The sequence below is a fragment of the Pituophis catenifer genome, unplaced genomic scaffold (genome assembly GCF_029215685.1).
Source record: "Pituophis catenifer annectens isolate HBS135680 unplaced genomic scaffold, rPitCat1.0.hap2 SCAF_18, whole genome shotgun sequence".
In the NCBI taxonomy this organism is placed as follows: domain Eukaryota; kingdom Metazoa; phylum Chordata; class Lepidosauria; order Squamata; family Colubridae; genus Pituophis; species Pituophis catenifer.
Window position 1 is genome coordinate 3173420 of NW_027256898.1, and position 25832 is coordinate 3199251.

Below are 25832 nucleotides of genomic sequence, written 5' to 3' on the forward strand. Positions count from 1 at the left end.
ATTAGATAGATGATAGATAGAAAAGATAGATTAGATAGATAGAAGATATAGATTAGATAGATGGAAGAGATTGATAGATGATAGATAGAAGATATAGATTAGATAGATAGATGATAGATGATAGATTAGATAGATGATATAGTACATAGATTAGATAGATATAGATGATAGAAGATAGATATTAAAGATAGATTAGATAGAAGATAGATTGATAGATGATAGATAGATAGAGATAGATAGGATAGATAGAAGATAGATAGATAGATGATATAGATAGATAAGATAGCTGATAGATAGGTAGGTACAGATAAACAGATAGATATATCTCTGCCTAGGTACAGTGTACATAACGTCTATAGAAGCCCACGCGCACAATCCCTATGCACAGACTTCTCCCTAATCCAGAGGCCACATCGACCACCGGCAGCCTTCTTTCCTGCCCGCCCTTCCAGGCTCTCCGGCCGAGGCCCTGGCTGGCGTTTCCCCCCCTCAGGGGCGTCGGAGGAAGCTGAGGAGAAAAAAAAAAAAAAAAAAAAAAAGCGGAGGCCCGAGAGGCGGGGTCGCCGTCGGGGTTTCCCGGCCGCGGCCGCAGGGGCGGGGCCCGCGCGTGCGCGCCGGCCGGGAACGCCCTCCTCCCTCCCCTCCTCACTCCCTCCCTCACCCCCGCCCGCCTGTTTGCCTGCCTGCCTGCCTGCCGCGCCCAGGCGAGACGCCGTTGCCTCCTCTCTCGGGTGGTAGTTTTTTTTTTTTTTTTTTTTTTCCCTTTCGGTATTCCCCTCCCTCAACCTTTCTCGCGCGAGGCTGTTCCGGCTGTTCGTCTTCTCCCCCCCCCTCCCCACTCACTCACCCGCCCTTCCCTCCCTCCGGACGGACGGACGACGACCGTGAGGAGGACTGCGCGCGCGACCGACAGACAGACCGGACGGACGTTGCTCGTCCCCCCCCCTCCTCCGAACGTGCCCGCCCGAGCGTCTTTCTCCTCAGCGGGGCTCCCCTTTCTCTCGTCGTCTCTTTTTTTTTTTTTTCCCCTCTCTCTTTTTCTCTGTTTCTCTATTACCCCCCCCCCGCCCGCCCGCCTGCCTGCCTGCCTGCCTGCCCGCGCGCGCCGGAGTTGCGGTGGTTGCTGCGGCCGCCGCCCTCGTTTTTTTTTTTTTTTCCCCGGCGGGGGTCTCGGCTGGGGACAGCGGCCTTCTCGGCCTCCCGGCTGGTCCCCCCACCCCACCCCGCCACCCTTCTTCTTCTTCTTCGGCCGGGGAAGGCGATAAGGCGCCGCTGAGGCGGAAGGGGAGCGCCGGGAGAAGGTCGCCCGCGGCCGGGCAGCCGGGCCGGCGGGGGTCGACCGGGGGCGCCTGAGGAGAAAGAAGAGGAAGAGGAGGAGGAGGAGGAAGAAGAAGAAGAAGAGCCGAGGCCGCCCAGGAAGGTGAGACTGGGAAGGAGGGGGAGGTTTGACATGAGCTTCCCATCCCATAATATCCCTCCCCTTGCTCCCAGACCCCAATTTCCCCCCCTCCCCCTCTCAGTCTGCCCTCATCCATCCCATAATATCCTTCCTCTTGCTCCCAGACCCCAATTTCTCCCCTCAGTCTGCCCTCACCCATCCCATAATATTCCTCCTCTTGCTCCCAGACCCCAATTTACCTCCCTCAAGCAAGGCAGGAGTGCTCCCTCCCCTCCTCAGTCTGCCCCCACCCATCCCATAATAAGCCCTTGCCCCCCCCACTATTCATTCCTCTCCCCCCCCTCTCTGGAAATCCCATAATAATCTCCCAGCCAGGCTCAAAAATGTTAGCCGCCCCCTTTCGCCCCCCAATTCTAGCCCTCCCCTCCTCCTCCTTCCCTCCCTTCTTTTCTCCTCCCTCCCCCCAATTTGAACCCACAATGAACCCCTTTTCTCTTCCCCCTCCCCCCCCCTTTGAATCCCAGGCACTGCATCTCTGGCAATCCCCCTCCCCAAATCTCTCAAATGCTTCCTGGGAAAATAATAATAATAATAATAATAATAATAATAATAATAATAATAACGACAGTATACACAGCAAACGAATGACCATGCTGGATTTTGTATCCCAAATCACTAGTCGAACACTTCCCAAGCATATTGTTATTATTATTATTATTATTATTATTATTATTATTATTATTATTATTATTATTTTGATACCTAGGACGCTGGCAGCAACCTGTATCAACCATTAGCACCAGTCAAGGGTATTTGTGATGCATTTTTGAATGTTCAGTTGACCGAGTTTCAAGTTTAATGAATAAAGATAAATAATAATAGTAATAATAGTCCTCCTCCTCCTCCTCCTCCAGGGTTATTTATTTTTATTTTGCTCTGGTTCAATCCGCCTCTCTTCCCCTCTAACCCCTGTCCCCCCATCCAGTCCCCCAAAGCCCTCCTCACATTGAAATGCAAGCTAGATTAATTTCAATGAATCAATTGTTTTCCCTCTTTATCTCCAAAATGCAACTCTTCCCCCCACCCAAAAAAAAAAACTAAACCATGCTTGGCTCAGTTTATCATGTAGGCTGATATTCGACTGTAATATATTTAATATATCAGATGCTAATCTATGGACTAAAGCATGGAATGAAATCAATATCTATCTATCTATCTCTCTATCTCTCTATCTCTCTATCTATCTATCTATCTATCTATCCTATCTATCTATGGACTAAAGCATGGACTAAATATATAGACTAAAGCCCCCCCCCCTTCCATCCCATGACTGCCTCCCCTAGATCTGATCAAGACCTATAACTAGGGACCCGTTTTCCTCCTCCCCATCTTTTGCCCCCCCCTCCCAAAGACCCCAAACCTTCTCCCCCAACTATCCACCCGAATTAATCATTTCATTTCTTGATTTTTAACGGGACTTCAATCCGTTCCTCTTCCATCCTGCCCTTTGATTTTTTTTATTATTATTTTTTGGGGCCTTGTCCTTCTTTCTGGAGAGGGCGTCTCCTTATGGAAATCCACCAGTTGTCCATCCCTCCCCCCCTTTTCCCTTTTAGCCAAATCATGCTCCCCTTATTTTATTTTATTTTATTTTATTCTACCCAGGCTCCCTTCTCCTTCAGGCCCACCTCCCCTTCCCAACCCCGAGATATTGTCTTCTTTCATTTTTATTCCCTCTTCCTTTTTTTTTTTAAAGCCTCCCTCCCTCCCTCCTCCCTGGGTGACTAAAATGTTCTTCCTTTCTCTTCTCCTTCCTCCCCCCTCCTTTCCTGTTTTCCCTTCTTCTCTGGCCCGCCACCATGTCTTTCCCTCCCTTCTCCCTTTGGCCATTTTTCTCTCTCCCCCTCTCCGCTACTTCTGCTTTTCTTCCCCTTTTTCAAATCCTCTTTCCCCACCAAACACACACAGCCTTTCTCTAACCGGTTCCCCTCCATTTTGCTCTCTCCTCCCCGAAATCTCAGAAATGTGGTCCTCTCTTTTCCCTTCTTTTGATCTAGGGAGGGGTGAGTGGAAAAGAAGCCCAACCTTTTTATTTATTTATTTTTTCCCCTCCCCAGATTGCTGACATAGGGAAATCAAAGCAATCTACACCGCCCAGCCGCCCCCTTTTTTCATTGTCTTCATCATCACAGTCCCACCCATTTCAGCAGCATCAGGAAAAGGGGAGTTTTTCCTTGTAGGCAGAGATAGGAAGGGGGGGGGGAAAGAGGGAGGGTCTTTTCTGGCCCCTGAAAAGGCAGGAAAAGTGGGAAGGAAAAGGTGCCAAACCACAGAGAGGGGAAGAAGAAGAAGAAGGGAAAAAAGATACGCTTGGAAGAAATTTTCCAGAGTATTATGTGCATTTGGTATAATGGTGGAAGATTGCTTGCTTGAAAGGAACTGAAACCAGGGCACCGGTCTTAAGTTTTGGCTTGAAGGAAGGGCTTAAAAAGAAAAATGAAAATTTTGCTGCTTCCTCTCTTCCCATGGTAGGAAAAAAAAATGCTTTGTGGGGCACAGAGGGGTGAGAAACAGTGAGGATGGTTTTTTGTTATTGCTGTTGTTGTCTTGTGCAATTTTGGCTGTCTTTTTTTTTTTTTTTAAATCCTTGTTTAAAGTTGCTTCTCTGTTTTGATAGGCGTTGTGTAATTTATTTTTGCCATCAATGTTTCAGCTCTTTGTGGTTGCTAAGGGGATGTGGAAGGATCGTGTTTTTTTTTTAAGGCTTTTCTTTTTTTTTAAGTAGCAGTGCAAATTAAGGAAGGTGGCTTTGGGAGGGGTAACAGGGTCTTTTTTTTTTTAAAGCTCTTTAAAATGAGGGGAGGGTAGAAAAAAAGGCTGTGAGTTTTGCATGGTTTTAAAGAAAGGGTAAATCTGAAGGAAAAAACAGGGTTTCTTTAGTAAAGCGCCGAAAAAGAGAAAAATGAGAATGATCTACAGCCCCTTTTCCTGGCTGCCCATTTGTCATTTCTGACAATTAGCTAAAATTTTAATGTGTGTGATTCTTTTCACCACCATCTCTTTATGTAAAAAAGATGAGAATCCTGGGATTGCCTCTTCCGCTGCTTTAGACATGCAAATGTTTCTTTTGCCAATTTTTTTTTTTTTAAAAGAAAAGCCTTCCTGGGGGGAAAAAAAAAATGGGAGCCAGCAGGTGGCTGGCTGCTTTTCGGGATCCAGAGGTGGGAAGGAAACCTAGAAACACCCCCCCCCCCTTAATCGAACCCCCAATTCCTTCTTTTCTTCCTGGGTCTTTTGAGTGTGCAACCCGAAAGCAGGCTGTGACACTTTTTGTGATGCTTTCCTGACCAGCCACCTCCGTTGCTGCCTTTCACACACACACACACACATGAAAATGCAGACAAAACCGATCTCATCTTAGCCTGCCTTCTCCCTTTCTGTGATTTATTTTTATTTTTTGAGAGGAAGAATCGAACAATGTTTTGGTCACTGCACATCAGGAAGGAGTGTTGCTTTCACATGCCCTCGCCCAGGTTTTTTTTTTTTTTGTTTTCTTTCTTTCTTTTCTTTCTCCCCCATTTTTTTTTCTTTTTTTCTTTTCTGGAAATGAATGGATGTTTTGTGTGCTTGGAACCGGGGAACTGCAACAAGATGGCGTTTGCAGGAAACATCTCTCTTCTGCGTTTTGCAACTCCCCGGCATCTCGCTGCTTTTCGCCGAGCTTCAATCTCGCAGCTGGAAAGAGCTTTCTTTAACTTCGATTTCCCTCCCCCATCATTGACAGATAGTGCTTTGATGGGGAATTGACAAATGCTCTGCTTTGGTTTGGTTTGGTTTTTTAAAAAAAACTTTCTCGTTTTTTCCCTCCTCCTACTTTTCTGTTAGCCATGGGGTGGGTGGAGTAGTTGATTAAAATTGTTACAGACTGGATAAGAGATCAAAGGATGAAGGAAGGTAGGAAGATTAGACCTAAGTATCCCTTTTACAAAAAAAGGTTCTCATTATTTATTTGGTAAAGGTTACCTTGGTTTTGTGTAAACCAAAGGGTAGAATTTGCACATCTGTAAAATACTGAATTTTTGCCCTTTGCCAGTACGTGTCAGTTTCTGTAAACAGCAGTTTACCTGAAATTATTTCATAAAATAAATATTCTGTAGGTAAAAATCTTGTTTTGGTCACTTTTTCCCAAATGATACCTGATCTGTTGCTTTATTGGGAAAACATTGAACTCGGTGGGTCTTATCTGTTTAAAATAAAGCCCAAATTGAACAGAGTTTAAACAAAAAATTATTCCAAAAATATTCTGCATTTTTCCTTACCATTTAACTGAAGATTGGGTTTATAATGCTGCCCTGAATACTTTGGAAGTATGACAGTTGGCATGAAAATGATAGTCTTAATTTAAAAATCCAACTATTACAATTGTATGGGTTGTATTCCCAGCCTATATCTGAAGACTTATTAAGACAAAATAAATGTTCACTTAGTAAACCTAAATCCTGAACTTTTAATAGTGCTGTAGCCAAAATACTGAACAATCAGCAAAGGCAAAACTCATCTAATTGAAACAATATAAACAAAAGCAATGGACTATTTTTTTTTTTAAAAAAAAGAAGGCTTTAAATAATCAAGCATTTCTGGAATAATTTAGATATGGTTGAATATTTTATTGTACTTTGATTTCCTGTTTAAATAGGAAACAGCTTAGACATGTGTTAACACAGCTTTTAATCATATAAACCATTTTCAAATTCAGTTAACCAAATATTTTACCGTAGGTTTTAAAACGTTATGGACCAGTAGGAGAGAAAAATTGATCAAAAACTTCTTTTATTAGATTTGAGTTTGGAATCAGGTTTACTTTTCAGGGCCTGTTTCTTTTCCTCTCCAGTATTTTGTGATTAAGGTGCACTTTGCATTGTCATTAAATACAATGTCTTGCATACATATCTTCGTATTTTCTATCCTGCTTTTTGCCATGTAGGCCCAGGCACAACCTAATATGAAGCTTTGTAGGTCCCCAGATGTTATGCATTGTAGACTTTCCTCCTATTGATTTTTGTAGCTGTTTGGTCAGCTTGCAGCAAGCAGTGTCCCAACATACAATTATGTACAATTGCCTGTGTTAAAAACCTTAAAATCTAATCAAATGATGCTTTGCATCAGAATGTTGTCCCTGTAACCTAATGGGTCCGAATTGTGCTAGATAAAAAGGGGAAAGCAAGAGAGTCGGATGGGTACATTTTTGAGAGATGGGACTAAATCAACATTAAATAGGCTGTGTGGTTTATTCTGCAGGCCAGTCCTTCCCTTTAAGGGGTGACAGCTGACAGTTAGCAATCAGCTTTGTGAAACACCAGGAAGTTAGTTCCTCATTGCATGAATAGCAAACGTCCCCGGAAAATATGATTTTTTTTTTCAAGCTCTGTAGAGCCAGAGGAAGAGATTGTGACTACTTTTTCAGACGGATCTAGAACTTGGGTTTGTAAAAATAGCCTGTTCTTGAGAAGCCTGATTCGTCTCGATTACTATATAATGCAATTGGCTTCATTAGTGCAATTGGTTTCATTAATAATGCCCCCCCCCCAATTTCTCTCTCTCTGTGTCCCTCCTTGTGAGAACTTTTTTTTTTGGCCAAATAGTCAGGCTTCTCCAAAGCCCTGTAGATTTCCTTGCCTGTCTGTTTCAATTGGCTCAGATTTCAGTCCCTGAATAGGATTAAATTCTTACTGTCCATGGATTTTGGCTTTGCTTTAATGGATTGGTAATTGATATTCTCAATTTTAATATCCAGATGTAGCTGTGTGGCGTTCTGGGTACTGCTAATGCTGGCCTGAGAGAGAGGGTGGGGTGGTGGTGAGAAAAAACGATAGATAATCTGGGATAGCAGTTACGATTTTTGCAGGAGAAAAGTGGGGGGGGGTCACAGAATCCTCCATATTATTCACTCCACCAGGAAGTAAAAGGGATAATGAGAATTAAAGAGGCATGTGCTTCAGAGCCATTATCTTGAGAACATTTTGAAACAACTTCAGAGTGGCTGGCTTTTAATATTTTGAGCGTTGAGTTGTTTTTATGTGGGTACTACTGAAGTGGTTATTACAAGTGGATTCTAAATAGAAGGGCAGTAGGCAACAGGAAGGGAAGGAAGGAAAAAGAGGGAATGAAGGAGAAAGGGGAAGGGAAGGAGAAAGGAAGGTGGGAAAGCGGGGAAAGGAGAAGAAAGGAAGGAAGGAGAAAGAGGGAGAAAGGAAGGGATGGAAAGGGAGGGAGGGAGAAAGGAAGGAAGGAAAAAGGAAGGGAAAGGGAGGGAGGAGAAAGGAAAGAGGGGAAAGGGAGGGAGAAAGGAAGGAAGGAAAGAAGGGAAAGGGAAGGAGAAAGGAGGGAAAGGGAGGGAGAAAGGAAGGAAAGGGGAAAGGGAAGGAGAAAGGAAGGAAGGAAGAAAAGAAAGGGAGGGAGAGAGGTAGGAAGGAAGGAGATACGAATAAAGGAAGGGAGTAAGGAAAAGAGACGGGGAGAAAAATGATAGAGGCAGACAGGAAGGAAAATAAATATGTGATAATTCAGGAGAGGCTTTGTTGAAAGACAAAATCCCCAAATGAATTTCTTGGATGATAAAAAGATCAAAATCCCGACTGGCACAAAGACAAAGCTTACAATTATCAATAAGAAAAGTCTCCTATTAGAAGAGAATAATCCGACTAGAGATTTAAGAGAAGGGGGGAACAAAACTGCCGTTGGATTTTATTTCCCTAAACTTGAAGGCCTGTTCAGGATCATAGCATTGTATAAGCTTCAAGCCCAACTCTGTCATGGTGGCCCAAATGATGATGATGATTGTCTAGGCCGGTGTTTCTCTCACACCCCCCTCTCCGGCCACTTGAAGACCTGTGGGACTTCAACTCCCAGAATTCCCCGGAGGCTAGGGAGGAATTCTGGGAATCGAAGTCCCCGCATGGCTTCAAGGGGCGCTCAAAGATTGAGAAACAACAAAAGGAGCTTCTTCTCGAATAGCTGCAGCTGCGAAATTGGGACCGAGGTAATAAAATGAAGATGACAACAATTTGCCATTTTGTCTTGAGTGTAGGCTGAGCTCATGATGATTTCCTGGCTTCTTGGAATCACTGCTCTTTTGAAAGGAAGCAAAGATAATTTCTCTGCGGCTGCGGAGAAAGAAGAGAGGAGTGGATTGAGAGTCTCTTTTGGCCTTTTTTTTTTTTAAAGCAACCGTGCATTTGGCTGGCAGCAACCCCATTCCAACCCCCACACACACACATACACACACACACTTCACTTCTTTAGTAAAACCCCCATCTCATTTTCCTTTGTTGGGCCAGCTGGCAATTATTATTTTTTTGAAGAAGTAAACTAGGGAAATAACTAACTTGGGAGCCTTCCCTGCGGTGAAATTCGAGGCCTGCCAGGCTGGGGAATTCTGGGAGTTGAAGTCCACACATCTTCAAGCTTGCCATGGTTGAGAAACGCTGGGAAAAATAATTCCAATTCCTAGGGCAGAATTTATAGAATTCCTGTTAGTTGTTTGGTCATCTGAGCCTCATAGATGGAGGTCTTGTACAGGTGGTCCTCGACTTACAACAGATTTCACTTAGTGACCATTCAAAGTTGACACTGGGGGAAAAAATGACTTACAGACATTTTTTCACACGACCATTGCAGCATCCCCATATGGTCATGGGATCAGAATTCAGACGCTTGGCAACTGACTCATATTTATTTATGATGGTTGCACTGTCCCCCGGTCATGCAGTCACCTTTTGTGACTTCCTTACAAGCAAAGTCAGCGGGGAAAGCAGATTCACTTAACAACCGTGGCAAGAAAAGCCTTAAAATGGGGCAAATTCGCTTAATGTTTCGCTTAGCAACGGAATTGTTGGGCTCAATTATGGTCGTGAGTTGAGGACTACCTGTGCTTACTTGGCCAACCAGTTGAAGACAATGTCCCATTGACAGCGGGGGGGGGGGGGGAATAGATAATTAAAAAAAAAAATCTCAGTAAAACAGTCATTTTTAAAAGGAAAAAAAAATGGATGCAGAAGTTGTCAGTAGAAACAAGAAGATGGGGTCCAAAAATTTGAAGATGGTTGCTGCGAAGCTCCACCTACTTTTTATATGCCTTACCCATAAAAATAAGCAGAATTTAGATGGCATTGCCTTGACCCAAATCTTGAATTTTTGCAACCTGCCTTCCAGGTTGCAAAAATCGATTTGCTGCTAATTTTGTAGCTCGTGGCATCTTACTTCCAAAAGATGTTCTTACAGGCAGTTGCAAGAGACAATATTGACCAAAAAAAAATGCATCTTAATGAGGAGATGCATATCAAGGTAAGACTTGTAAGCTAATTCCATTATCAACTGATCTGAAGCAAGTTAGAATAACAATTCTGCTGCTGCTGCTGGCTTGGAGGCACATGAGATGAAGAGATGAGTTCACATTTTCCCTACCTTCGGCTGTGCAATTTTGGGTTTTCCAATTTGTCCCCACCCCCGCGTGAGGTTCAGAGAGGTTAGGTGGGAAATTCAGTTTTCATTCCCCTTAGCAATCTAGGAGGAAGTAATATCTTTTTGTCAAATCAGAAGTTCTGCAACTTTTGATACAAGTTTTTTTAAAAAATTTATAAACTTTATTAAAACCCATATAAAACACATATAAAAAACATTTACAAAACATACAACGTATAAGTAAATTTTCTTAAAGCAATATTTCGTAGTGGTTCTTCAATTAATACAGTTGTGATTTTCCCCTTATGTTTAGCCTAGTAGTTTTTCCCATTATAGCTATGGTATAACGTCGCTAATAAAGATATATAGGTGCAAGAAAAATAGAATAAAGATGCAAATAGATACATTAATAATTTCCTATGGGCAAGTAAACATGAACAGGGGTTTCAAAACAAAAGTATAATTCAAATATAAAGATTGTTAAGAAATCCTAAGGGGAGGGGGAAAAAAAGGAGGGGGAGAAAAGGGAATGGGAAGGTGTTTTTTTTTAAAAGAGCCTGTGTCTTAACCTTGAACAAGGATTATAGAACTGTATCTGGGTGGGTGGGGAAGCATTTTCTTTGAAACCTGTCAAAAGTGGCTGGTGTATCTTAATTTTGATCACAGAGGGGAAGTAAAAGTATGTCAGCCTTTTGATAAAAAGTGAGTTGGCCTACCAAGTTAAACTATGCAAGGCAAGGTATATATGCTTTTAACCGGTTTGAAGTCAGCATTCTTTGCCCAAAAGGATGTTTTGGTGCCAGAGGAATAGAGATTTCGGTTTTTCCCATGATACTTTCCCCATCTTTTGCAAATTCCAATTGATAATTTGGAGAAAAGAAAGATTGTCTAGAATTTGGACACCCAGAGGGGCAAATATGAATGTTCGGATAAATATCAGATTTTCCCCCTTCCTGAAATAAGAATTTTTGTTGTAGTTATTGTATGCAGAGGGGCAAAAATGAATATATGGATAAATATCAGATTTTCCCCCCTCCTGAAATAAGAATTTTTTGTTGTAGTTGTTGTTGTTGTTATTATCAAATTAGCAAAAGTACCATTCCTGGGTTTAATTTCCTTTTTTTCATTTTTGCCCATCACTTAGCATGCTAAAATTATGCAAACTGCCTTCAGTATGTGTGTGTTCACTTCTTTATATGCACTCATCACTTAATATAGCATGGGTCACCCAATAGATTATGTTATGGGAAACATCTTTATGTAGACACCAGCTATTGGTCGCTAGCTCTGCATTGATTGTTCTGATTGGTTACTGTTCTCTTGGGATTTTTTTAAAAAGGATGTTTTCTCGTTGCTGCTTGGAAATGTCAAGATATGATCTGGGGTATTTCTGTTGGCAGAGAAAGTGTTCTCTAGATAACAAACATTATAATCTATCCATCAGGTTTGAGTGTTTATTATTATTAAGAAGGCCCAGCCTTCTTAAATAAGTGACTCTTGTGATACATGAAAAAAAATGAAAATTATAACTATGAATCCAGGAAGATGATTAATGGTTGATCAACTCATCAGAAATGAGGTATTGATGGAATGTATTGGGACTTGTGATGTTCTAAAGTCTTTATCAGTTTGATAGCATGTTGTATGAGAATATGTGTGTGTGTGTGTATGTGTGTGTGAGAAATGGTGGATAACATCTGCCACAGGTTTGCCTATAGCACAGCTGCCCTGCCATCTGTAAATATAGAATAATTAAAAGAATAGAGGTGATTTGGGCCCCTTCTTGCAGAAAATTGGAATATAAGGTGATGTACAGAAGCTGGAGAACATTATAATTGTAATTGACAACTGATATCAGGAGGTGTTGGGGCAAAGATCAATCTTGTGTTTAATTTTTATAGGCAAAATATCTCTTATTCTATGTGTTAAGTGCAGGTTATTAAGTTCTGGCTTTATTATTATGACAGCTTATCAGTTCTAGTTTTAATTATTTGTGAAATCTGCACTCTGTCTTTTGAGAAACAGGTCTTTACGGTTTATAATTTTATGGAGGGAATGGGTTTCCCCCTCCCCCTCAGATTCTTAAAACTTCAAATAGAGGTGTTTGAAACTCAAAAGTCCCACAGCATCCTGAATCCCAGTTGTGATTGTTAGCATTTTAGGCATTTTACTGGATAATAGGGTGGTAGTGGAGGGAAACGAAATGAATCTAGTTTAAATGAATAGAAACAATCCAAATGGCTAATTCGTCCACCAGATGGGACTCTCTAAGTAATAAATGCTTGTTCAAATATTTAAAAAGGAGATAAATTCTTCACACCCATGTATAATGGACTAACAATGGATGTCCTCCCAGCCTCATAGAATTTTTTGGGGGGTGAAATTGTAAGTGCATGCATCACATTTTCCCTGTCCTATTTTCATAAGCAAAGCTGTAACATTCATAGGAACGTATGAACCAATGCAAAAGGAATTTGTTTCCCCGAGTAAAATTAACAAGTTGAAATAAATTCTATTTAAAAGGTAAAAGCGCTTGACGTGAACCGATAGGAATCCCTTTCGAGGACGCCTCTTAACAATTACTTGAATCAACAGGCAATATCTGTGAAATTTAAAATAACTCCTCCTGCCATTGCTACGCAGTTACGTTGACATTACTAATCAGACTGTTCCTTTCTTTAAAAAAAAAAAAATCGGGATCTGTAAAATAAGTGCCATCAAATCTTCCAGCCTTGTTTTATGATGGTGGAAAATAGGAAGCATCTTTTAACACCTGTTCGGCTTTCTTTAAGCAATTGTATACTCTCCAAAGCCTGAGAATAATAATTCTGTGTGGAAAATAATTTTACTGTTTTAGAACCTGATGCAATGCAAGGTAACCGTCTTTCTCCTCCCTTCAATTAAAAGACATTCACTGCTAATCAGAAGCAAGGAAATGGTGTTTGTAGAGTATCATAGAGTTTTAAGGAGAGGCCTTTTAAGTCTTGGTGGTCAACTCCCCGAATGGAGTCCAGATTAAAAATATCCCAGATAGACGGAGGTTTTTCAGGAGGCCTTCCAGGGAAAGGGGGATCAACCATCTCTCTTGGATCTTTAGATATTATTTGATTTTAGGATGTGAGAAGTGGATAGTTTCCCACTATCCACAGTGGCCTCTTTCTGATGTGGACTACAACTCCCAGAATTCCATGGCTGGCTCAGGAATTCTGGGAGTTTAAATCCACCAATCACAAAAGGGCCATCGTTTCCTCTCTCTCTCCCCCCCTCCCCTTGACTTAAGTTTAGCCTACCCTCAAAGCCAAGTTGGTTCTGCTTTCACGTGCTCACATGTGCACACTTGACACAGAAGCCTTCTGCATGACAGGAAGCTGAGAGTTGGGAACACCTGCTCTAAACAGGAAGTGGCTTGCAGGGTTTGCCAGATAGGCCACGCCAAGCTTTTCTTCCTTTCCCTATTCTCGGTTGGGTTGAACAGGCCCTCCTCTCTCTCCTAATCTGATTCCATTGAATCTGGCCAAGGATGCAGCATGTAAGATGAGGAGACCTTCAGTAGCAGCGTAGGACAACAGGTTGTTAGTTGTCTTGGATAATGCGAATGGGTTTCACGCTAGATAGAGTGGGATCCTGAGCTCATTGCATAATGTGGCTTCCGTGTTTTATTCTGTGGGGCTCTTGGTGTTCTCTGAGCTTGGTTGTTTTCTTGCAGATGTTTCGTGACCCTAGCTACTACTAACACTGAAGATGTTACCTAGTTGGGTAATGAAATGCCTGCAGGAAAACTACCAAGCTCAGAGAGAGCACGAAGGGCTCCATCCCGAGCCGCAGATATTCTATGCTTTATCCTGTTTATATGACCCCGATGCTTTGGGATGAGTCTGGAGAGGTAAAACTGAGTAGGAATCATTGAACAATGAGAGGATTTTTCATGTTCACGTTTTCACATTCTCATCTAACCCTGGTTCAAACCTCGATAGGCCAACCTGAAATAAGAGCATGGGTTGAGCCCATGAGGAGGGCTTTTCATATGTTTCTCCTCCTCCCCTCACGAATGTTACCCAACTGCCTTCGTCGTTTGCACACAGTGTATTAATAAAAGGCTAAAGCTCAGCTTTTCAACTCCGCATTGTGTCAGCCTCTCCCTTCCCGCGCCTTGCCCCTTCCTTCCAAAATACTTCCACCAGTTGCATAAACACAGGATGTTTCATTTCTTACAAGAACAGGGCCATTCCCATAAATGGCGAGCCTCCTGGCACTGCAGCCTGGTTCACCTCTCGCAGAGGCTCCAGAAAAATTCCCTCTAACAAATTAGGGTGGAGGAGCGTTTTGCGCCTGCGTTTCTCTTAATCGCTGGGGGGGGGGGGAGAGAAAAGGGTTTTCCTGTTGCAATCGGAGAAAGATATCTCAAGATTGAACTGAAGAGGTGAAGTATTGTCTTCCAGGTTCAGAACATGGCCAGGTTACCTTCTCTGGTTTTCTTTCCACCTTTGACCTTTGTTTGTTTCTCTCTCGGTAACCCTCCGAGGAAGAGATTGTTTAAAACGTAGGCCTTCGAAGGAGATCCGAAATTCTCATCCAAAAATTCTCGGTGAGCCCCATAAGAGCCATTGCATTGTTTAAGGCAGGGTTCACCAACCTTTCGGAGCTCAGGGACCACTAAATTCATAATTTTAAATCCCACGGACCACTAATACGATCTGCCTAATGTCCGGCTGGGTGGGCGTGGCTAGGTGGTTGTGGGACTGAGTAGGCGTGGCCAACCCAATGTCGCTCACGTCCAGGGGCACCTCGCCAGCCTCTACTCGCCCCTCCCCTCCCAGCCACTCCTCGCCTGCCCGCCTGGACTCTTTAGGGCCCCAACAGGAAGCAGTTGTTGGAGCTAAGCAGCACCAGGAGAAAGAGTTGGCAAAACAGCTCAGTTCAAATTGGATCTGACCGAGAAGGATACTCAGCAGAAGCACCTCACTGAGGACTAGGAGCATAGGCTTTCCAAGCAGAGGGAAGACCTGCGGGAGTGCAAGGCCAGGTACCGGCACCTGGAGGCTCAGATGAGCTGAGATGGTCAGTCAGTTCCAGGCCATGAGGCAGTCCCACTGGAACGAGGCCCTCCGGCTCTTCGCCACCAGCGGCGCTTCCCTCCAGCCTTTGTCCAAAGCCCTGCACCAGGAGGCTGAAGCAGACCCCCAAGTCAGAATTTCTGCCCTCCTCCAACCCGCACAAAAATACCCAAAAGGGGGAGACTCTCTGCAGCAACACAAACGTTCATTGCACGTATCTGTCCCAGGGGCCGTAGTTTGAGGACCCCTGATTTAGTGTAATATAAAAAATGCAAATATTTTTTTCTGTGGACCACCAAAATTTTCTCACCGACCACCAGTGGTCCATGGACTACCAGTTGGTGACCACTGGTTTACGGTACACTGAAACTATGGGGTCTTCTAGTTCAGCCCCCCTACTCAAGGCCGGAGACCTTATATCATCCTGGTCAAACGATTGCCCAATCTTTTCTTGAAAACCTTCAATGATGGACCACCCACAACTCCAGCTGTTCCATTGATTAATTGTTTTCACCGTCAGAAAACTTCTTCCTTCCTTCTAGGTTGCATCTTTCTCTAGAGATCCATAGAGTAGTCCAAATAATTTTCATGACTTCTCACTTTAGCGTTTTATGACACAAAAACATCTTCTCACCATCATGGTCTCTTGTTTTCCTGGTAGCATTTCACCCTAGGTGGATAACGCACAGGAGGGGAAGTTACTGGTACTCCGACTTCTTCTCTCCATAAGCCCATTTTCATTTCAAAATGGCGGACATCTTCGATGGCATCATTGGGATTACTAAAATGTTATTCTATTTCCAAATGTTATTTAGAAATAGAATAGAATAACAAGAGTTGGAAGGGACCTTGGAGGTCTTCTAGTCCAACCCTCTGCTTAGGCAGGAAACCCTACATCACTTCAGACAAATGGTTATCCAACATCTTCTTAAAAGCTTCCAGTGTTGGAGCATTCTCAACTTCTGGAGGCAAGTTGTTCCACGGATTAGTTGTTCTAACTGTCAGGAAATTCCTCCTTAGTTCTAAGTTGCTTCTCTCCTTGATTAGTTTCCACCCATTGCTTCTTGTCCTGCTTTGGAGAATAGCTTGACTCCCTCTTCTTTGGGGCAGCCCCTGAGATATTGCAAGACTGCTATCATGTGTCCCCTGGTCCTTCTTTTCATTAAACGAGACATCCCCAGTTCCTGCAACCGTTCTTCATATGTTTTAGCCTCCAGTCCCCTAATCCTCTTGGTGGCTCTTCTTTTTGCCTTATGTCAATGGGAAGTAGAGTTTTTAGTGACAGTCATATGCGAGCCATGCTTACCAAGCCGCTTGGCACAATGGAGTGGAGTAGATCTGATTGTGTTTATCCTCAAAGCGAGTGGCCACAAATGTGTGTTACTGAAAGGCTAAATGGCCTTTCATATCACACCTGATCGATATTTAAGGGACCAAGATCATGAAATGTGGAGACAGACAGTCTGACATTAAGGAAATGGTTTGGAGAGGCTTGAAAAGGGAATGGGATGAGGCTAAACCTTGGAGTTATTGTGTGTCACCCCCCAAACATTAGTAAAAAGATGGCCGACATCCACAGTTAACAGCTTTGCTCTGAAACTGATGCAGGTTGAATAAAAAAGGAATTATTCCACCCTTGCTGTACGACCAACCAGCTGTTGGGCCACATCTGGGAGCCAAGGGGTTGATGTAAGCAATTTATCTCACATTGCTTCCACTTTTTTGAGTCTGTCTGTGCGGTTCTTTTTTTTAAAAAAAAATAATAATTAATGAAGTATATTGCTTTTGGCATTTGCTTTCCCGGCCTCGTGATGTTGTTAGCTGATATAATGATTCTTTCAAGACACATCTCTGCAGGGAACGCCTTCCAAAACCCAAACGTATATCAGTGGCTCCTATTTAGAGGTGGTTCATAACCAACCATTTTTAGCAGTTGCATGCACAGAAACCCGGCAGCCTTTTTTCACTGTACAAATTAAATGGTAAGGGCGCGTCTACAATTTTAGCGTTTCGATCCGACTTCCTATTTCTCAGCTGGATTCCTGTTTTTTTGTACATTTTAGGTCCCTTGGCGCAGAAGCGTCTGTGCCCGCATGTATGTTTTAAAAGGTGATGCAAGAGGCAAGTTGTCTGTGAGTTTAGTTGCTCTGTTATGCTATATTCTCTCTAGATGTCTCCAATCTGGAATTTGGTCTCTAACTCTCATTTATGAATTGCTTAGAACCGGAGTCAGCAACCTGCGGCTCTGGAGCCGCATGTGGCTCTGGAGCCGCATGTGGTTCTTTCGCCCCTCTGCCGCGGCTCCCTGTCACTCAAAATATGCGTCACAAACGTCAATGTGTGACACCCGCCGGCACGCGATTTATTGAGCTTTTCAACCCCCGGTAGGCCAACCATGGATAAATGCAAGAAAAGAAAAGTTTCAGAAGAAATTCAACTACATATGCTAGTTATGTGACCGCTCAAGAAATAGTCAGGTTTTGTGGCTCCCGGTGTTTTCTTTTCTGTGGGAAACGGGTCCAAATGGCTCTTTGAGTGTTTAAGGTTGCAGACCCCTGGCTTAGAATGACGTAGAATCTTAGGACTGGAAGGACCTCTGAAGGCCTTCTAGTTCAACCCCCTTATACCATCCCGGACAAATGGTTTCCCCTACTTTTCTTGAAAACTTCCTGAGATGGAGCCACCCACATTATGGGCTATTATGAGGACCCATGAAGGCCAAGGAATTGGGAAGTAGTATTTGGGGAAAGCGGATGTGAGATGCCTCTTTGGTGGCAACACCAGAATACCAGCGTTGGGACCTTGGAGAGGTCTTCTTTTTATACAAAGTCAGCTTATTGCCCCCACAATCCGGGTCCTCATTTTACCTACCTCGGAAGGATGGAAGGCTGAGTCAACCTTGAGCCTGGTGAGATTTGAACTTGCAGTAATTGCAGGCAGCTGGTGCTACTTAACAGCACTTTAGTCCGCTGCGCCACCAAGGCTCCTTGTTGGTTCTCTCCTTGGTTAATTTCCATCCTTTGCTTCTTCTCCTGCCTTCTGGTCCTTTGATTGCCCCCCACTTCTTCTTTGTGGCAGCCCCTCAAATATTGGAAGACTGCTATCATGTCCCCCTCCCCTCCCCGGCCTTCTTTTCATTCGACTAGTCCAGGGGTGGGCAGTTGTGGCTCTTTTACAACCTGTGGACTTCAACTCCCAGAATTCCTGAGACAGCTCAGGAATTCTGGGAGTTGAAGTCCACAGGTTGCAAAAGAGCCACAATTGCCCACCCCTGGACTTAGGCGTAGGAGAACCTTACACCAAAACGATGCAAACTCGTTTTCCTTTCGGAAAAGTACGGCGATGTGCTTTTGATCGGAGAAATGATAAGCCTGTGGCAGAACGTGGGAAAAATCCAAGCCACTCGACGTTTCTCTCTCTCTCTCTCTCTCTCTCTCTCTCTCTCTCTCTCTCTCCCTCCCTCCCTCCCTCCCTCCCTCCCTCCCTCTCTCTCCCTCCCTCCCTCTCTCTCTCTCTCTCTCTCTCTCTCTCTCCCTCCCTCCCTCCCTCCCTCCCTCTCTCTCTCTCCCTCCCTCCCTCCCTCTCTCTCTCTCTCTCTCTCTCTCTCTCTCTCTCCCCGTGACACAGAAAAGTCTTGGGCGAATGCGATGTAGTCTGAAACTGTACAAGCTTCAGGGTGTGGCTTCCTTTTTTGTTCTGATTACTAATGAAAACTGGAAAGGAATGGTGAGGCTTTTTTTTTCTGCGTTAATTTCATGCCGGCTTCCTTCCTCTGGTGGTGGTGTTTTTTTTTTTTTTGTACTTTTTTTTTTTTTTTAAACTTTGCAACCCGGTAACCAAGAAAAAAAAAAAGTGTTTATTTTTACAACAATAAGTGGGTTAGTGAAGGTTTATGTCATTTCAAATGCTTAGTCATTGCCTTACTGTTGGAAATAATGCCATTTTCTCTGTTCTGTTCCCTTCCCCATTTGCCACGCATCCAGACACATTATTTCTTTTATCCATTCTAGTTTTGTCATGCTGTTAATCAGTCCAACCACCGAATAAAACAATATCTTTCCTAAAGAAGCTGACACAGAAGTAGTTAAAAAGCTGCAGACTACAGTTTATGGATATGCCATTTTGTGTGTACATTCTGTGCGTGCAGAATGACATAATATACAATTCAAGCAGCAATCGCGTTCCTTGTTTGCTTTGAAATAATCTAAAAGCTGAAGAACTATATAACTGCTAATAACATTAGCTGGAAAGTCCCTAATACAGCACTTATCCTAATGGTAGATCTTACATATTTAAGATAAGCCATTTCCAACCCTAACACTAATTTACTCCACGGGGGCTGCAAAACGAATATAAGGAGCCTTGGAAAGGGTGAAATTACAACGTAAATGCTAATTCTGTGCCTGTGTATACACAGACTTTTTGTGTCCCTTTTCTAGGCTAGGAGTCAGTATAGTCGACTTAGCCCAAAGCCAGAATATGGATAGCATGATGGGTTAAAATTCGACTTTAGTATCATTGCAACCAGGTTCAATTCAGATTGGCCATTTTTTCATTTTAGGACTGCATTTTATTCCAGTTTCATTTTAAATCGTATTTTATTCCAATTTCATTTCAAATTGTATTTTATTCCAATTCCATTTTAAATTGGCTTTTATCAAATTTTAGTAATAAATTGTTTTTCTGGAACTCTGCACTTTGATATGGCCCAAGGGCTAATCAATAAATATACAGAATTCAGATTTGCCCTTGATTGAAGAAATCCTTCTTTCTTCCTGAGCTTTCCTGATTTCTTAAACCTTCATATTTTTTTTTAACTATTTGACTTAATTTGCATCCTATGACGACAAGTTATTGAGGAGGGCTTGATAAAACCAGAATTTTATTTTATTAATGGGAAGAAGTAGCAAATTCTAGCTGTGCGGGTTTCCAACAGAAAAACACCTGGATTTATACCAGACCCATAAACCACTTTAAGCTTCTGACTGGATGAACAGGTAGGTATGAAATGCGCCTCTCTGAAAAAGAAAAATAAATACATGTGGGGTTATTCACCTGTCTGGGAAGAACTAACGGCTGGTACAGTGTCTTGTTTTTCACTGCTATTTTTCTCCCTGCCCAATGGTAAACAAGGAGTGAGGCATTTGGAGTTAATTGGGGATTTTAACTCACTGGAGGGTTGATCGATGTTGACAAAGAAAAGCTCTGGGGATTAAGGTAATGAACAGTAAGTTCTGCACTTAAGAATGAATAAATATATAAGTTAATTTTGCATATATATATATATGTATGTGTGCAAAACCAACGTTAAAATCCATGAGGAATTTGGTTTAAAGGACTGCCACTTTGGAAAAACTTTTGGAAATCTTAACTAACAGCTGGTCTGTAAAGGACAGGGTCTGCTGGAAACTTCCCCAAGGGAAGGATGGGTATACACCTGGGTGCGTCATAGTTTAGGAGCACGCTAGGCCAACTGGTTGTATTCAGGAGAAAGCGTTGCTTTAAATAGGCAGAGCTCCCCACCACTTGGCGTAGGTCCAAACGTTATCCAAAAGGAATACAGAATTATCTTTTTTTCAGACTCGTCGTCTATTCAGGGTCTTTCCTTAACCTTCAGGAAACGTTTCTCCTTGTCCCATGGATCGCGGCAGTCAAACAGGTGCAAAGGGGAAAAAAAGGCACCGTGTTGGGTTTTGCATAAAGGGTTTTGCACTGATGATGCTGCCTAGTTGGGTAATGAAACGTCTACAAGGAAACCACCAAGCTCAGAGATTTAAAACATTTAGATTTTTATGATGGCCGTACAATGGAACTGTGATAGCAGAAGATAGATGTACAGCTGTAGATCTACAGCTGGTAGATGTATGTCATTTTAAGGCAATAAGCAACATACAGAGGTTGTCCTTGACTTAAGACCACAACAATAAGTCACTTTCTTCAGCGCCGTTATAACTTTGAACAGTCACTAAATTTAATTGTTGTAAGCTGAGGGCTACCTGGGTTTATTAAGCTGCCTGAGTGAAGTTGTGAACCTTCACTCCTCCTGAAAAACTCACCCATTAGGGTCGAAGGGATAAAACCTATCCTGCCGTGGGGCACATTGCGTGTTAGCGATATTTTCCAAAAACGGGGCTAGAATTCTCTTCTCCAAACCGTCTTTTGTAGCGAAGACATCCAGATTTAATTAGGGTAGGTGCCAACACCCAATCGCCTAAAGCAACTTCCCCATTCCAAAGTTGAATCAGAACTTTTGCCTTCTACCTGAGTCTTAACATTTGGTTATGGGATTATTCCAGGGGTGAAATGCTCTGAAGTCTGCTACCGGTTTGCTTCACTACCGGTTCGCTTTGCGCACACATGCGCGGTACGTGCCAAATGCGTTCTTCGCTCACATGCGCTCCACAGGCACTAACGCGCAGTGCTGAAAAAGGAGGATTAAGAAGGCTTTTCTCGGGTAAGTAGAACAGAGAGGGGTGGGACGACAGCTGTGCCACACGATTTATATTCGCTAGAAAGCAGGATTTCCTTGTATCCTTACGATTTATATTGATATTGTTTCCTGATTGCTTATTTGTACCCTATGATTATCATTAAGTGTTGTATCTTATGATTTTTGATGAACATATCTTTTCTTTTTATGTACATTGAGAGCATAGGCACCAAGACAAATTCCTTGTGTGTCCAATCACACTTGGCCAATAAAAAGTTCTATTCTATTCTATTTCCTTGTCGGAAATACCAGTTTGCCTGAACTGCTAGCATTTTTTTTACTATGGGTTCAGGAGAACCGGTAGCTTTTATTACTACCGGTTCAGGCAAACTGGTCCAAACCGGTAGCATTTCACCCCTGGATTATTCCCAGCAAAAGGTGCACAATCCAAGAGTGGTGGGTGGCCTAGAGGTGGAGCTCTCGCCTCACAATCAGGAGGCTGTGAGTTCGATCCTAGGACGGGGCAGGTATTTCTCTCTCTGGGCACAATGGGAATATATCTGCTGAACAAAACTCCGCATTGGCGACAGGAAGAGCATCTGGCCAGTAAATACTCAGCTCCATTCAGTTGCCCAAGACTCCACCCCGCAAGGGTCGTTATGGGGTCTTTAAAAGATGATGATGAAAAGGTGTCCAATCCAAACTTCAGTTGATTACTTGGAACAAATATAGGCCTCTGCATTTTCTTTCACCCTGCTTCCCTCCTCCTTTTTTTCCTTTACATTCTTCTGAATGCTGCTTTTTGGAGTTCTGTCTTTGGGCTTATCATTTCTCCTGTTTACCTACTGCAGTCCATCCTTCCCCTCTTGTTTTGGATATGCAAAATCGCCGGAGAGCTGCCTTCCACCTTGTCTAAACAAAAAAAAACCCACCTTAACTTTGCAATGTAAATCCTGGACCGTCCTTTAAAACTCTTCATGGAAAATAGCCGGAGCTTCACCTGTACCTGTACCTGGAATGTCATAACCCTGAAACCTAAAGCTTGCCGGCTGCCTCTTTTGAACTTCAGTTGGACCGTTTCCATGAATCTCTTCCGGATGGAGCAGTTCCTGTCGGCAAGCAAAATCTGAATTAAAATGGGGCGTTCGGAAAGACCTTGCCCGCATGCTTAACACCCAAAGCATCCTTCTAACTCGCAGCTGTTTCATCAAATCGTTTGCACTTGGAACACTCAGTTCAAACCAATAATTTGGAGAATTGGGTTGTACTCGGCCGGGCCTTTCAACAACCTCTGAAAAAAGCAAGGGAATTTAAAAATCACTCCTTTGTTCAAACAACAACTCTTTCTCCCGGGCTTGGGGGGAAAAATTTTTTTTCCACAGCTCTTAAAAACTTCAATATTGAAGTGAAAGTTGAACCCTTTTGAAAGTCGATGGTGGTTTGCTTGTTTTTTTTTTCATCGCCTAGAAGATGAGAGGGAATGAAACTTCACCGTTGCTACTGTAGTTATTTTTTTGACATGGTGTTTTAAGAGGATTTCTGTTGACAATAACGAATGGACTCTTAAGAAGGTACTACTATTCTTCTGGTCGGAAACTTGGTTGAGATCCATGGAATCAGTAGAACAGCTTGCCTTCAGAAGTTGTGGATGCTCCATCACTGGAGCCTTTTAAGAAGAAACCGGACAGCCACCTGTCTGGAATGATATAAGGCAGGGGTCAGCAACCTGCGGCTCTGGAGCCGCATGTGGCTCTTGCACCCCTCTGCTGCAGCTCCCTGCATCACAACCGCCAATGTGCGACACCTGCCGGCGTGCGATTTATTGAGCTTTTCAACCCCCCCGGTAGGCCAACCATGGATAAATCCAAGAAAAGAAAAGTTTCAGAAGAAAACAGAAGGTTTAATTCAACTATATATGCTAGTTTTGTGGCCGCTCAAGAAATAATCAGGCACGGGAAGGATTTTGTGGCTTCCGCTGTTTTCTTTTCTGTGGGAAACTGGTCCAAATGGCTCTCTGAGTGTTTAAGGTTGCAGACCCCTGGTATAAAGTCTTGTGCGTGAGCAGGAGGTTGGACTAGAAGACCTCCAAAGTCCCTTCCGGCTCTTGTTTTATGGTTCTGTTAATTTTTTTTTACAAAATTCGCAATGCAGCTATGTGGCCCCTTGAGATGTAAAAGTAAGCTCCCATTCTTCTTAAATACACTTTTTTTTTTTTTAAACATGCTGTTGCTACAAATGGTATGTGGTCAAAATGCCATTTTTGGATATATTTTATCTGTCAGATCTTTGGGATAGGTGGACCACCTACAAACTGAATGCGTCCTTTGTATCTGGTGGGGTTTTTACAAAGAGTCCTTGACTCAATTGAGCCCAACATTTCCATTGCTAAGCTAGACTGTTATTAGACTTGCCTCATTTTAGGACCTGTCTTGCCAGTCATTAAGTGAATCCCTGCAGTTAAGTTAGTCACACAGTTGTTAAGTGATCTGTTGACTTTGCTTGTCAGAAGGTCACAAAAGGGGATCTCATGACCCCCTGGACACTTCAACCGTCATAAGTCCATGCAGTTGCCAAGCATACCGAATTTTGATCACATGAACCCAGGGATGCTGCAATGGTAGTAAGTGTAAAAAAACCGCTCATAAGTTGCATTTTCTAGTGCTGTTGTAACTTCGAATGGTCACTAAACAAACAGTTGTAAGTTGAGAACTACCTGTAATTTAGTAGTGTTGTGTTGGAATTCTAGACTTGGCTTCCAAATACTAGATGGCAGTGATAAAAAGGTCAAAATTGTGGACATTAATTTGTAGATCTACCCTGCCATTACTTGGATAATTTGGTAATCCTTCCTGGTATCTGAAGAAAAAAGAAATCTGAATGAGGCAGAACACGGGTAGAGTGATCACGCGAGATACGAACTGTCCTGGCAGCTGAATTTTCCACATGTTGTCAAACCAGTATTAGAGATGACCAAAGTGTTAACATGGCCAGTAACCACCAGGAACCATATTTTCATCCTTGAGGTAACCCATCAAGCGCCAGGAAAATCAGCAGATTTGGGCAGTTCAAATGAATATAAAGGATTTATTGCAATCTTAAGCTCGCTACAAGAATCTGACCAACTACCAGTCAAGGGAAATGAGCGGGAGATAAGGAAGGCACTGAAGATCTGTTACGGCCACGCAGGGACACAAGCCCTGGGGAAACCAGGAGATTTGGGCAGTTCAAATGAATATAAAGGATTTATTGCAAGCTTAAGCTCGCTACAAGAATCTGACCAACTAACAGTCAAGGGAAATGAGCGGGAGATAAGGAAGGCACTGAAGATCTGTTACGGGCACGCAGAGACACAAGCACCGGGGAAACCAGGAGATTTGGGCAGTTCAAATGAATATAAAGGATTTATTGCAAGCTTAAGCTCGCTATAAGAATCTGACCAACTAACAGTCAAGGGAAATGAGCGGGAGATAAGGAAGGCACTGAAGATCTGTTATGGGCACGCAGGGACACAAGCACCGGGGAAACCAGGAGATTTGGGCAGTTCAAATGAATATAAAGGATTTATTGCAAGCTTAAGCTCGCTACAAGAATCTGACCAACTAACAGTCAAGGGAAATGAGCGGGAGATAAGGAAGGCACTGAAGATCTGTTGCGGGCATGTAGGGACTTATGACGCATTTGATCCCTCCTTCGGCTCAGGCTGCTCATCATCTACACAACCTCTGCTATCCAGATGCATCATATTCCTCTATTCTCCAGTAGCGCGCCTAGAAGGGACGTTCAGGTAAGCAACGTCCGTTTCCCCCCCCCCCCACCTTTTCCTTGTCTAGTTCTCACTGCTAGATAGATGTTCTTCTGTCCAGTTAATATATCTGGCCCCAAAGCCCTTGTTCTCTCTAAGAGATGCTTGCGCCCCCCTCCCCCCCAGCCAGAACAGCAGTAATAACTGGAAACCAGTTAAAGAAAAATGAAGAAATCAGTGTGGGTGAGAGAAAGGCTAAGAATAAAATGACAAACGGACATAATCTGCATTTTAGCTCCCTGCATGGCTGGAGCAAAAGTATTGCAGAGTTTGGAGAGGCTCTATTTGCCTTTAAAAAGAAAAATAAATTGGTTTCCTTTGTTCTTGAGCTCTGCAAAGATGCAGCCTTTTTTTTTTTTTTTCTTTGCTCCTGAATGCTAAAATTACAGGCCTGTTGCCACCACACATTTAAGCCCCGCGGAACGAAAATAGCTTTTCTTTTTTTTAAAAAAAAATAAAAAAATTCAAATTCCAGTGGCATTGTTTCACACCAGCATTTAGCTGCGTGGACCGTCTGTGCGTTGAGTGAGATTTCTTTTCGCGGCAGCAATAAATAGCTTCCTCCCCATCCCCCACCCCTTCGGTTGAAAAGAAGGCCCAGGGATTTGGCTGCAGTGAAGGTGTTTTGGGTGGCCCTCGTGCTTTTGACCTGTTCTTGGATTTTTCTTGGAGTTGGAGGATGGCATC

The 25832-nt window shown here is 43.1% G+C and overlaps 1 protein-coding gene across 1 annotated transcript in view; it reads left to right on the top strand.

Moving 5' to 3' along the window:
* The first annotated feature begins 745 nt into the window (after positions 1-745).
* The window catches only part of GNB1 (G protein subunit beta 1), a 54271-nt gene continuing 29184 nt past the window's right edge, over positions 746-25832 (top strand). Inside the window, exon 1 of the mRNA XM_070956330.1 lies at positions 746-1420. The gene's annotated coding sequence lies outside the window, so the exon portion shown is untranslated. The remainder of the gene's footprint in view (positions 1421-25832) is intronic.